At 32.0% G+C, this 15,221-nt stretch overlaps 1 protein-coding gene across 2 annotated transcripts in view; it reads left to right on the top strand.

Moving 5' to 3' along the window:
* Positions 1 to 234: 234 nt before the first annotated feature.
* LOC119602011 (hillarin) overlaps positions 235 to 15,221 on the top strand; it is a 74,232-nt gene continuing 59,245 nt past the window's right edge. For both annotated transcript variants that reach the window (XM_037953327.1, XM_037953326.1), the window contains exon 1: positions 235 to 910. The gene's annotated coding sequence lies outside the window, so the exon portion shown is untranslated. The remainder of the gene's footprint in view (positions 911 to 15,221) is intronic.

The raw sequence follows: 15,221 nt of genomic DNA, 5'->3' as shown, positions 1-15,221 counted from the left end.
ATCCCGCCCTAAAAGTTTTCCCCATTATCTGGCAACTATTACAAAAGTCTAGCTTTAACGAAAAAATAAGAAAGAAACAAAACAAACTGCAAGTGGAAATTGTTATTGTGTTGGTTGGTAAAGTGAGAGTCTATCCGTATTTGGCTTTAAGCGAACGTATATATGTATTGGAGTATCTGTGTATATTTTGTTAACGAACCGGCCTTAACATAATGTTGCCAATTCAACAACAACAGTTACGAGTCGAACGTTGCCATTGAGTGAACTTAAAAGCGGATAAAAACCAAAACGCAAAACAAAGAAAAACGTCGAAATACAAATAAATACCAATTAATTAAATAATTAACAAATCAAAACGAGAAAAGCTACAAAAACAAAAGGTTTACAAAAAAATTCTCCAAATTAGAATTTTAACCGTCAAACAAATAAATTTCAAACAAAAGCGGCTAACTAACAATTTTACATTTTATTACGTTTTTAGGATTCTAATTCTTAAAATAAAATAAAAAATTTACGAATCTTTTTAAATGGTGTTTGTGAGAGTGTGTCGTAGAAATACAAGTGAATAAAATTAAATAAGAAAAAAATAAATTTACTATTATACATAAGATTAAGTTCTTTAATAACAAATTATTTAATTAATAACAAAATCTAAGAAATTCTCTTTAAAACTAAATTTCAACATAAAAAAAAGAAATTATTGCCTAAAAAAGAAAAGAAACAAAAGATCGTTTAAGAAAAAATAGAAAGAAAATATTTAACATCCACAAATCGAACAAGTTCCATTGCAAGTCTGCTGCTTGTATGCTAGAAAGACGAACAAGAAGAAGAAAAGAAAATTGTATCTCCCTGTCTCTTGGAGCAAGTGTCTACATTTTTGTTTTTGTTAAACATTCCCTCCCTGCAATATGTACGTACATACAACCAGATAAACATTTCTTTTATACTTTTATTATTCATTTAACAAACATATTTATTCATATACTAACGCTGACTTTAACTCTGCTGCTGCAGACTACTGTCTGCTTGCCTGCCTCTACTTTACTTTTTTCATCTTTTAGATACATCTGTACATATATAGAGTTTTATTTATTTATTATCGTATTTTTTTACTTGTTGTTTTTGTTTTTTTTTCGTATTTTTAAGAAATCCACTAACAACAGTGACGGCTGTTACTGCTGTTATTGCTGCTGTTGCAGTTGTTGCCACTGTCCACAGTGGTGGTTTCGTATGTGAAATTTCTCATAACACTCTTGGTATATTTTTTATTTCAATTTTATACGCTACATACATACGTACAAGATCATTCATTTCAACTACACTTTACTCCAGCTATTGTGCACTACACAGTGTGACAGTGTAAATAAACAGGGATTGAAAAGAATTAATTCGCTGTTATTATGAGCTTACATAATTACATTCAAAATATTTATGCACATTCGTTTCTTACTGCGCACAGTAGAGCTGATAAAGCTAATACATTCGCCCTTTCGTTGCTGACTACTACCGAATGGCCTGGTACCCAATACGGTCTTAGATTAAACTTTATCACCTGATATCGCCCTAATTGCCTTCTGGCTGTCGGTAAATATGTTTATCTCTGTTGGGGTTATATTTATTTTAATCAATAACGTATACCGTTATTGCTCCGACTTCTGCCTGAAAGCTAGTATTTTGATTAGCTAAACAGTAGTACATTTCAGTTTCTGGGTCTTCAATATAGAACCCTAGGTCCGCTTTGTTCCTCAATTTAAAGCCATCCGTGTAGCAACGGATTCCTACGGGTATTAGCTTTAATGTTTCATTTGGGACCAGTGTTCCAATGTTCCAGACATATTTTATGTCTGGTATGCGATAGAGCATGTCCGAGAAAAGAATTCCATTATTGAAGCATAACATAGAATTGGTCTAATGACATTTTTATTAAGCCAATATGTCATAGTAGGACTAAGCTTCCATTTCATGCCTATGGTTCTCTTGTGAAAAGACCTGTTTCCGTCTTTGCCAGGTGAACATTGAGGCCTCTGAGGTTAATCCCAGCACAAGGTTCAGTTTGTGGATCTTCAATACACAACCACAGGCCCGCTTTGTTTCCCAAATTAGAGCTATCCGTGTAGCAACGGATTCATACGTGTATTTCCTTAAATGTTCTGCTCGACCATAACATTCTATATCAGATCAGTGTTCCAAAGTTCTCGACATATTTTGTGTTTGGTATGCGATCGAGCACGTCCGATGAAAGAACTCCATTATTGAAGCATAACATAGAATTGGTCTAATGGTCTCCTACATAACGCCCAGCACGGATGTGCCTTGTTAATCCAATACTCTATGTGGCTCCTCCATCTTAATTTCCGGTCAAGGATTACACCTAAGTACTTCACTCTGTCGGTCACCGGTGTCTTCATGCCCAGGAAACCAGGGTTCAATATACTTAGAAATGTTTGCCTTTCTTGTGAAAAGACATATTTCCGTATTCGCCGGGTTAAGGCTCTAGGTTGAGCCTAGCTCAATGCCGTATACAGAGCCTCTTAGCCATTCTGCACAAGTAATTTGGATCCTTTCCGCTTATATGTATTACGACATCGCCTACAAAAAGGTCTAAGTCCTTACTAGGTTACCTAGAGTAAAGGGGACAAAATGTCTACCTATGGTGTACCGCGAAATATCCTTTTCCTAAAAGTTATATCATACATCTCCCAGCTTATCCATCTGTTCCTTAGCATGAAGTTGATACCATTACGGAGCATCAGATCAACATAAAGCTGATGTCGTTTCGGCTTCACGTATGTCCCAAGTAATCCGACCATATAATACCCTACACCAGTTATAAAAATAAAATATGATTTAGTGTTCATAATAAAGCATTTAAGTGGAATTGTACCTGGTCTCAGATATACTTTAGCCATTTTTTGTTGAATACATTTAAGTCATATTTCGAAGGGAACTTTGTATAGAGGCGAAGGTTAAATGAGGCTCTATCATCAAAAAAATTCATCAGGGTCATGGAGGCGAGTAACTTGGTTTTGCAGCTTTTTGTCGAGATAAGAGTTTATTGAACATAATTGAATATAATGAACTTAAATCCCTATTCGGGGGTCTCAGTTGTATGGGGGCTAGGTCAAATATTGGACCGATGTTACCCATTTTCAATAGGATTCTCTAGTACAATAGAATCATGATCATTTACAAGCCCTTTTCGGGGGTTCAGTTGTATGGTGGCTAGGTGAAATAATGGACCGATCATAACCATTTTCAATAGGCTTCGTCACTGAGACAATAAGAGATCATGTACCAAAAGATCATTGAATTATCTTTAAAAATGCGACCTGTAGTTTGATTACAAGGTTTACATGGATGGACGGACATAGCTCCCTACTAAAGTGGTGTAGGACATTTGGAGGGATATTTATTTGGGAGATAAACACAATTATGAGCCGATTTTAGAAAATGTCTGTTGTATTGGATATGACAATTATTTTTGGGTGTTAAAATATCGCTACAAAAAGTGCGCATTATAAGGTTGAAGGGTATAGAAACACGTTAATATGCATATTGTTGATTACTTATGTAAGAACTTAAGTTCGACTTAATTAAGAATTGGTTGTCTAGAAGTTGTGGTATACTACAGACTTTTTTAAGAAATTGGGTAAAAGTAAAAGTACAAATTTTTACGAATGGACTTCTCTCAAATTATTGATTTTCAAATTGTATTTAAATATGTGCGTGTTTTTTGTCAAAAATTATTTAGAAAGTATATGTATGTACATAATTATTATTAACAAATTAAGAATTATGTACATACACATGTCTGTATATATAAAAACAAAATACCAATTTTTAATTGTCCCACAAACCTTTTGACTTTTTTAGTTTTGTCTTTACAAAATATCTAGCAATTCTTTTGAAACTCTGTGGACTCCAAATGTTGTTATTGTATGGAAGTTTTGTATGAAATTTCTGTGATGATGATGATGATACCCGTTTTATTACATTTTATTTTTACTTTTTTTTTCTCCACTACTTCTCTGCGTCCAATGTGTGCAAAAGAAAGTTAAAATTCAACTCTATTCTGTCTGTCTGTCTGTCTGTCTGTCTTTTCGTCTGTGTTTATATCTATCTGTTAGTTTTATAGTAAGTAGTACTATATTTATATAAAAATACATACATACAATGAGACATACTTACTTACATATGTATGTATTCATAGATTCATATTAGATTTAGTCATTTTCATACATGTATGATGATGATGCTTGTGACTAAAAAATATATATATTTTTTTTGTTTTGGTTTGTTTGTTTAACTTTTTTATTTTATTTTGTTATTTATTCACATTTCTTAAAATTTTTCACATATTTTTTTGCTTTTCTAAGTTTTGTTGTAATTTTTTTGTTTATTTTTCACGGTAGTAGTCATATATAAGAAGACTTTTTATACCCTACAGCAATATAACATTTGACCCTACCACCCTTACAAGGTGTCACTTTAGAAAATGACTTTAACATTTACATTTGACCTATAAATATCAGCAGAAATCAGCTCAAAATTGCCTTAAGACCCCAGTCGAGGGCAATCATCGGAAAATTATACTGATAGACTTAAATTTCTTGTACATACCGTTATTATAATATTTGGACCTGACAGAAGAGCTAATATGGCTTCTTTCGGAATTCAGTTTAAGATTCAAGATGTTAAGTAATATATTAGAACTCTAGATGATCCACAGAACTTTTTAGAACCACTTCCCCAAAGCACTGTAGGTTATTATATAGTCGTGCTGGACCACCAACACTTTCTTACTTGTTTTTTTTGTGTTAATTTTCTATTTAGTCTTAATTTATGCAGTGCATATACATATATGTATGTTTGTAACTGTGTAATTGAGTACAGACATACATATGTGTAAATTAACCTTTTTTGGGTTTATAAATATAGGTTTATACTATTGTTATTGTAGTTGTTACTATTATTGTTATTCGCATAGGGAAAGGGAGTTTAACTTAAAGTTGTTCAAATGACAAGGTGTTGAGTGTGACATTTTGTACCTTCACATTATAGAAAAAACAAATTCGAACAACACAAATTACTACAAAATAATGACAATTACTACATATTTGTATAAATTAGAAGTGGTTTTGTGGTGAAAATTAGAATTAACAATTTGACACAAATTTTTTTAAAAGAAAATTTTCAGAAATTTTAATTATATTACAAAATGTGTTAAATTGAGAAAAGTGAGAAAGTTTCTACTTCTTTTTCTTGTTTGACATAAAAACTATTAATTAGAAGAGATTATAAAAATATCAAAGTTGCAATAGAAACTAAAACTGAACAGATTTGAACCCTTTGAACCTGGATCCCTTATATGGTCCCCTTAAAGAATATATGTTAGATTCATGCAATGGAAATGAACATAAACAACTTTTATATAAACCTATATGACCATCGATCGATCTTTTCAGAATGTTTTAAATAATCGTTTAAATATGTAAATCATTTCCCGAGTATTAAGACGAAATCTGAATTATATATTTTGTCTTTGTTATAAACTCTGAATAGCTTACTTAATTCATTGATTATAAGGAGTTCCGACTATAGTCTTCGTTATAATGGCTCATATAACTTTATAAGACTTGACTTTATATAATCTTTACTATTGTGTCGACTATAGTCGTGGATATAGTGTCGACTGTAGTCATGACTATAGTGTCGACTGTAGTCATAACTTTAGTCTTGACTATAGTCCTGACTATAGTCCTGACTATTGTGCCGACTATAGTCCTGACTATTGTGCCGACTATAGTCCTGACTATAGTGCCGACTATAGTCCTGTTTATAGTGCTGACTATAGTCCTGGCTAAAGTGCCGACTATAGTCCTGACTATAGTGCCGACTATAGTCCTGACTATAGTGCCGACTATAGTCTTGACTTTTGTTTGGCTTGTATCGTGGTAGTTCACTGCGCGCGAACAATTAAGTAGAGTCAAAGGGACACCGTTTTGACAGGACCACTGCAATCACCAGATGTAGTATTGTGTGACCGTGTAAAATCTTAAGATGTCATTAAGTTTAGACCCAGATATCTCACCAAGATTGGATATGAAGTGACTGCAAAAAAATGGTTTCAAGCCGGCTTATTCCTGCTTTTATAATTGATATATCCCGCCTATATCGGCTTATTAAGTATCTTGTGCGTTTCTCATTGAAGGAAGGCCACAATAACTTGGCCCCTTTGCATGTGCCTAGTTATTTGATCTATTTTCAGCCTTTTGAAGAAAAAATTTAATGATACTGCTTTTGATAAAACCTAACGGAGTTGATACTGAAACGGCGTTGGAGATATCAAGAGCAGATCCTGTTCTGGCAAACTTATCTCTCTGTTCATTTCCATAATAGTCCCTATGCACAGGGACCTAAACAAGGGTAATGTCAAACAGGCGACCAAGCCTTGATAGATCTTTCTTGTATTGTCTGACTAATAGAAGTCGTAATATAAGAGTAAAAGAAGTGCCCCTTGATTATCGACAAAAATTCCTATGTTGCCATATTGAGATTATATAGATCCCTGCAGGCAAATATTTTAGCCTGGAAAATACTACAGTTGTTGGGAAGACTTATCCCAGCTTCTTCACAGAACCAACATCAATAAAGATTCTGTTGGTGTATTCACTCGGTATGTTACTCCTACACCACTTGCTCATATTAGTCTTGACTAAAGTGTGGACTATAATCCTGACTATAGTGTGGACTATAGTCCTAAATATAGTGTGGACTATAGTCGTGACTATAGTGTGGAATATAGTCGTGACTATAGTGTGGACTATAGTATATTTTCTAGCGCATAGACTTGACTATAATCTTTACTATATTTTTGATAATATCGATTAAAGTCTTGACTATAGTGTCGACTATAATCATGACTAAAGTGTGGACTATAGTCTTGACTAAAGTGTCGACTATAGCTTGAACTATAGTCTATTTTCTAGTGCATAGACTTTACTATAATCTCAACTATAGTCAACTAAAGTCTTGGCTATAATGTGGACTAAAGTCTTGACTACAGCGTTGACTATAGTCTTAACTGTAGTGTGGATCATAGTTTATTTTCTAGTGCATAGACTTCACGTTAATCTCGACTATATTTTTGAAATTGTCGATTAAAGTCTTAAATATAGTGTCGACCATAGTCTTGACTATAGCGTAGACTATAGTTTATTTTCTAGTGCATATAATTGACTATAATCTCGACTATAGTTTTGATAATTTCTATTAAAGTCTTGGCTAAAATGTGGACTATAGTCTTGACTAAAGTATCGACTATATTCTCGACTATAGTGTGGACTATAGTCTATTTTCTGGTGCATAGACCTGACTTTAATCTCGACTATAGTTTTGATATTGTCGATTACAGTCTTGACTATAGTGTCGAACATAGTCTTGACTAAGCGGGGAATATAGTTTATTTACTAGTGCATAGACTTGACTATAATCTCGACTATAATTTTGATATTGTTGATTAAAGTCTTGACTGTCTTGATGTCTATTAGGGTCTTGGCTATAATGTGGACTATAGTTTTGACTAAAGTGTCGACTGTAGTCTATTTTGTAGTGCATAGACTTGACTTTAATCTCGACTATAGTTTTGATATTGTTGATTAAAGTCATGACTTTAGTATTGGCTAAAGTGTCGACTATAGTCATGACTATATTTTTGGTGTTAGTATTAGTGCTGTTAAAGTATTGAGTAGTGGGTATCGAGTATTTGCCCTATTTTTTGGGTACTCAATACTAAAAAGTAGTTACTCAATACTTTCAGACTTGTATATGGATTTAACTTATTTAAATTTAACGGCTATGATGTGAAAAAATACAGCTCTAAAATCTAATATAGACCATATCATTATTAGAAATGCAACTCTTAGCAATATCAAATCAATGTAAAAATAATTTAAACACTGCAATAATAGTTAAAAAGTTACAAATATTTATCGACGCTATCTAAAAAAATAAAATGTCTCAAAAGAGGTGTGATGTCTGGTCTAACTTTACTTAAAAAAAGGAAAAATTCCTCGTTTTTAATTTAAAATAAAACCGTTAAAAGTATCGAGTAGTATTGAGTACCCAAACGAAAAGTATTGAGTAGTATTGAGTAATCAAAAGTAGTAGAATATTACAGCACTAGTTAGTATAGTATAGACTATAGTATGGTCCTGATCATAGCCCTTAGTCTTAACGATAGTCTTGACTTTATAATCGAGAATAGTATGTGCAATGATGAATGACTACGATAGTTTAGACTATAGGGTGTTATAATAACGACTTTACACTTGACTATAGCAATAGTATTTATCTCAACTGTACTCGTTTTGTTTCGGTTTCAGGATATAGACATATTAAAACAAAAAATTCATTAGGAATCCCTTCACTTATCATTTAATACCTTTACATTCCTCCAAGAACCAGATACAATGACCTTGCTGTGACCCACTGAGAGGTTTAACTAAGTAACTAATATAAATAACTATTTAAATTTTTTAAAAAACATACATATTTTACAAAATTACTGAAACCTACAGTAGTAATATTAATTTAAATTTTTATTTTTCAAACCATTAAACATTTAGAAAATGTGTAAATTTAAAACCTAAACAATAAATACATTAAACAGAAAACCGGATTGAAAAGAATTTATTGAGCGGGTCCAACGAAATGTGCCAACAACTGTTAAACACTTTGTCTAAATAATTTTTTCAAACAAAAACGAATATTTGTATATTCAACCCAACAAATGAATTATTTGTTTACAAAAATCTTTATTTACTTTGGAATTCTTTTAAGAGGTTGGCGAAAAAAAATAATAATAATAACTTGTTACCTGTCCAAGTCATTAGAATACTTTTTATGTACCTACATATAGAATTGACTAACGAATATGGCTACAAAAAAAATCTCCCAAAAGAGAGAGAGATTAACAAACAAATATTTATTTATCTCAAAAACTCTATTTCAATGGCATGCAGAACTAGTAATTGGGTGGTTTGGTAAGTTTTACTGTTGGATTTTATTGTTATTGTTGTTTTCTAGCTATTGCGGCAGATTTTTTGGGGTTTTAGGCAAGTTTTGTTGTTATTGTACGCAAAAATGTCTACTTTGTATTTCTTGGATTTTTGTTTCATTCCTGGTTTTTTGTGAACTTTCATTGTTTTCTTTTTCTGTATGTTTTTAGTAACACCACACATGAGAACGTGTTTTATGAGAAACTTTTCGAAAAAAAAGATAAGCTAAAGTTTCTAAAAAGTAAAAATAAGGAGAAATACTATATATCCGCAGAACATATAAAAATAATACCTTAATTTGAAATAAAACTCAACACACTGTTTTGATAAGAAAAGGGTCTGTGAAAAATGAAAATTTTTTTTATGATTATCAGGCGGCAATAACAACGAAATAAGACTTAATTAAAGAATATGTCATTTAAAACGGTTTAACTGTTAAAAAAGAGATAACACATGAATCAATGAACGAATGAATGAATGAATTGATGAAAAGAAATCAAAAGCAATGAAAACAAAGCGTTATTGTATAAAATTGTATACATGGGTTTGTGTCTTAAGTCTTTTGTTTTGGTTCATTATTTAGTGATTTGTCGATAAAGAAGACAATGTTCAGACATCCAGCCTGATGTTGCTTAGAAAGTGAAAATAAGTTTTGGTTTTACTATGAAACACACATTCTCACCATAAATGTGTCAATTAAAAATTATAGAGAAACATAGATTTTTTAATATGTTTTCATTATTGAACCCTGTTCCATAACTCTAACCATGAAATTAATTTGAAATATTATTTTTTTTATTTTGTATGATATTAGTTTGTAAATTATTTTTTAACACTATTTCACTCCAAATGCATATGCAATGACATCAGTAGTTATTTTTGTGCTGTTATCATAGTTGTTTGAAATAATAATAATAATAAATAACGAAAAGCTTGATAATTATTGTTTTAAACAAGTTTTTGTTCTTTTTTTTTTTTTTTTGATTTTCAAATATGTATATTTCTATATTTTATAAATGCACTATGGTGTGGGTTAGAAAAAAAAAATATGAAATGATTTAATTTAATATTTTATTTATAAAAGGCTAACTGATTAGATAAGTGTCATTTAATATTTTTTTAAGGAAATTTTATTTTTTAATTAAATAAAGAAATTAAATGATATATGTAATTTTAAGAACTCATATTGATATTAACTAAATGCAAGAAAAATTTAACTTTTAAATGTTAGTTTTTGCTGTGTAGGTAGTTAAGAATGTGTTTACATCACTGAGGGCACACTTGGATGCATCATATTGATTGCTTTGTGATATCAGTGGAGAAATACACTTCGACCTGGTTACTATGGATCCTATCCAAAACTGTTAGTAGCATGAATAAAGGATTTTTATTTTCTGATGAATCAATGAACGAATATTTCTGTTAATTCCTGCAGGAAATCGTTACTTAGTATGTTGAACCTGTGTTCCGTCAGCTTCGGGCATTAACAGAGAAAGTGAGTGATGTCCTCTTTCCCTACTCTTCTTGAAAGCTTCTGCAGATTCAATCTTCTAGCATGACACCCAAAAGACCAGTGTTCAGTTACCACTGCAATTGTGTTCCGTAGCTGTTCGCTGTTAATATGTGTGTATATATCAGTCACATGATCTTTGCTATTATAAGTACACGTAGAATCATATAACAAAGCACATAAAGTTTATCACGAATCGATAATTTGCAACTAGATAACGAAAATGTCGGTGTTCTTTCCTACTAGCGAAGTTCCAATTTTAGTAAGAGATCAGGTATCTATAGATTCAAAAAGCTAATTTGCAGCCCGTTTGATCATTAATAGTTTAGCTTAAAGAGAATTCATGGCCTTGGATAACATCCTCCTCCTGAGTAACGCGATGTGCGGTCATACTGTGGTCTAGGCTTATTGAGCTAATTGGCCAATTATGGCCTATATTCTATAACACCAAATGTTATTCATCTCTGTCAAAATAGGGCATGATGATTGTTGATCACTGATAATCAGCTCTTCTTTTGTGACATACATAGATGATACGTAACCCTAGTTTGCTATTAATTAAAAAGAGATACCTCAATATATGATCGAAATCGGTAGACACAGACTACTGCCGTCATGCACTCGAGCTCGCTATTATATAATTGTGCCGACATTTATTTAATATTTAAGAAACATAGGCGATAGGCTATTCCTTTCTGAATACATCGAGCGGGAACAACACGCCACCTTTACCGACCTTTGACTCATCCCACTGCCTTATAAATTGCCGGTCGAAATTTGATTGGGCTAATACAGGGGAATATAATAATGAATCTTTCAATCTATTAAACGATACTTCAGCTTCTATCTGTCAATTAAAAAGGCTTAGAACTTCTCCATAAACTGCAAAATTGCTGATGAAGAAACTGTACCAGTTAGTCATGCCTATAAATTTTCATAATCGTCAAATGCATCATTGTGATTTTGACAACACATCTTTGTCATTTCAACAACGCAACGTTCTGTTTGATAATACAGCGTTTTGTGTCAATTTGGTATCAAGCGTTTATAATGTTAAAACGTCTTCTTCCCTCTTTGTAGATGCTTTAACGTGGGAATCCAAATAGTGAAACAATTTGAAAAACAAAAGGATGAGGCAAAGGACAGGACTGACTGACGACATGGTCGACCTAACAATAGGTAGGGACAACTTGTATGTTACGGTCAGAGAGGGCGTGACCTTTATTGACATGCAAGACAAAAAAGTTGAGCATGGAGGACAGATACTGACCGATTCGAATGCTGAGGTTCTTCTGGAGGTGACACTCCATTGGTGAACCAGTATCACATAGAAGTTGGAGAATTTGTCTTTAATATCTTACAAGGAGCATGCTCGCCTTCTGGCGAGTCTAGGGAAAGCAAGAGGAAACAACTTTTTCGGCAGGTAACCCTGGAGAAGATGTCCCTCCACAGGGTTTTAATATAACCGATCAAACGATGAAGTAGAAGATGAAGAACAGGGCGTTTTAGTCAAACAGACCTCATATAGGGATTGGCTCCTTCTCGGGTGATACCGACAAAGTAGTCCTACATTCAAACGAATTATCGGCCGCGTCAGTGTCGTACTGGGATGGTAGATACAACAGGTAGAGGTTGCCGTCAATTTGGCCAACACTAAAAGGAAAGAACTCTAGGAGAAGGCTAAACCAAACCTAAACCAATCCAGATATACAAAATAAAAACCACTATCCAAATATTAACGAACGGACAGGTTTTTAAGATTTATTTCAATTCAGTCAAATTAACGTGTGAAAATCATTTAAAAGTGAACTGCCTTATCCAAAAATTATTATAATCCGAGAAATCCAAGAAATGGGACGTTTTAGAGATGCCAATTTTTACTAAATTGTCTCTTCTTTTTAAGGAACCACATACTGTTAGGAGGGAAAAATCACCCGGCGATAATTAAAAAGTATTTTTGACTTCAGTTTTTAAATTTATACCCATAGTGCATTGCCTATAATTTGCATTACTTATAAAACTTTAAAAAAAATTGAAAAATACTTAAATATTTTTCTAATTGTGATTAATATCAAAGTTTAAACATTTAATTAGAAAAAACTAAATAAATTAACACAATCAACAATAAGCTCAATTTTAAAACACTCCATTAAAATGACCACATTTATGGAAAAATATGTTTAGTTGACCATTATTTTTTTATTGTATAGTACATACATACATACATATACTTGAAATAATTATTTAGCCAATAATAGTGTGATAACAAATCTAAATTGTGTTAATTGCTTAAACAAAAAAAAATCACAAACATGAGACACAAAACAAAGCACTTTAAATTAAATTTTATTTATTTTATTGTCTCACTGTTAAAGTAATTAAAAAAAATAATAAAACCGGCCTTAACAAAACTAAGGCGATTTGAAATTCAAAATCAAAAACAAATCCAAAAATAAACATACAAACTTACTTACATACATATGTCATATCATGTCGCTACTTTTTGAAAAAATCCAGTTTTAAATAACCAATACAATTCTACTTTATTTGGAGATGTTCCTTTTTTATGGCAGCAGTTTCTTCTTTTAAACCGCTTGGAAAACAACTTTTCTTCTTTCAAACGTTTTCATGGGGTCGGCATTAGAGATTATTTTTCACTTTTTTGAGGCTTTATACAAAAACAAAAAAATATGATAGAAAATGTGCAATATCATTCTGTTGGCCAGAGACATTTAAAAAAACTTATGCGTGTTTTTTTTTCAAGTTAATTAGAACAAGAGATTTGTAAAATTTAATTGAAACTTAATTCCATCAATAAAAGTAACAAGCCGAAAAGTGAAATTTTCTTTTCGAAAATAAAGTGAAAATATTTCGAAAAAATTAGAATATATAGAGATTTTTATTAATATGTATGTGAGATAAAGATTAAAATTAAGATATTATTAATGCTTTTTATACAGATGAGTTTGTTAGCTGTTATTAGAATTGACGTTAAATATTATACTGGTTTTTGAAAATAACAGTTCGAAATCTATTTCATAGTTTTTTATATAAATTAAATGTTTTTACATATTGTGAATTTACCAGAAATTATTCATAATGAAAATATTAACATTCTTTAAAAAAATTTCTGGTGAAATAGCAAAATCTATAAATATATCTCTAATAAAATAAATAACTTCTGTTATTCCCATATATTCATATACTACACCGCAATACCTACCCTAATGTTGGTGTATATTACACTTAGAAATTTAAATTTTGACTAGACTATAGACTAGACTATAGACTAGACTATAGACTAGACTATAGACTAGTACTATAGACTAGACTATAGACTAGACTATAGACTAGACTATAGACTAGACTATAGACTAGACTATAGACTAGACTATAGACTAGACTATAGACTAGACTATAGACTAGACTATAGACTAGACTATAGGACTAGACTATAGACTAGACTATAGACTAGACTATAGACTAGACTATAGACTAGACTATAGACTAGACTATAGACTAAGACTATAGACTAGACTATAGACTAGACTATAGACTAGACTATAGACTAGACTATAGACTAGACTATAGACTAGACTATAGACTAGACTATAGACTAGACTATAGACTAGACTATAGACTAGACTATAGACTAGACTATAGACTAGACTTACTAGACTATAGACTAGACTATAGACTAGACTATACTATAGACTAGACTAGACTATAGACTAGACTAGACTATAGACTAGACTAGACTATAGACTAGACTAGACTAGACTAGACTAGACTAGACTAGACTAGACTAGACTAGACTAGACTAGACTAGATAGACTAGACTATAGACTAGACTATAGACTAGACTAGACTAGACTATAGACTAGACTATAGACTAGACTATAGAGACTAGACTATAGACTAGACTATAGACTAGACTATAGACTAGACTATATACTAGACTATAGACTAGACTATAGACTAGACTAACTAGACTATAGACTAGACTATAGACTAGACTATAGACTAGACTATAGACTAGACTATAGACTAGACTATAGACTAGACTATAGACTAGACTATAGACTAGACTAGACTAGACTAGACTATAGACTAGACTATAGACTAGACTATAGACTAGACTATAGACTAGACTATAGACTAGACTATAGACTAGACTAGACTAGACTATAGACTAGACTAGACTAGACTAGACTAGACTATAGACTAGACTATAGACTAGACTATAGACTAGACTATAGACTAGACTATAGACTATACTATAGACTAGACTATAGACTAGACTATAGACTAGACTATAGATAAGAAGAGTGCCCATTCTCAGCATTTTGATTTCCAAGAATAGCCAACACGCTCTCTATTACTTGTTTGACCCTAGAAGCTATAGCATGGTCCACTATTTCACTGTTGACCAGATAGCTTATTTGTATTATCAATTACCTTCTTCACCATTCCGTTTAGTTCATCCTTTTGGGGAGTTGGTATAATGGTGTTGTTATTATCATTTGATGATTCAAAGTCGGAACCCTCACCTATATTTACATTTTTATCAACGACATGCTGTACACCTGACGCTTTATGCGCCACATAGGCCAAGTTACCTACCCCCGCAGTAGTCTATTGACAATGATCAC

The sequence above is a fragment of the Lucilia sericata genome, unplaced genomic scaffold (genome assembly GCF_015586225.1).
Source record: "Lucilia sericata isolate MDLA Ls3-8-SP2 unplaced genomic scaffold, ASM1558622v1 Contig000206F_arrow, whole genome shotgun sequence".
Lineage (NCBI taxonomy): Eukaryota > Metazoa > Arthropoda > Insecta > Diptera > Calliphoridae > Lucilia > Lucilia sericata.
Note: the sequence above shows the minus strand (reverse complement) of the source record. Positions and strands in the feature narration are given on the sequence as shown.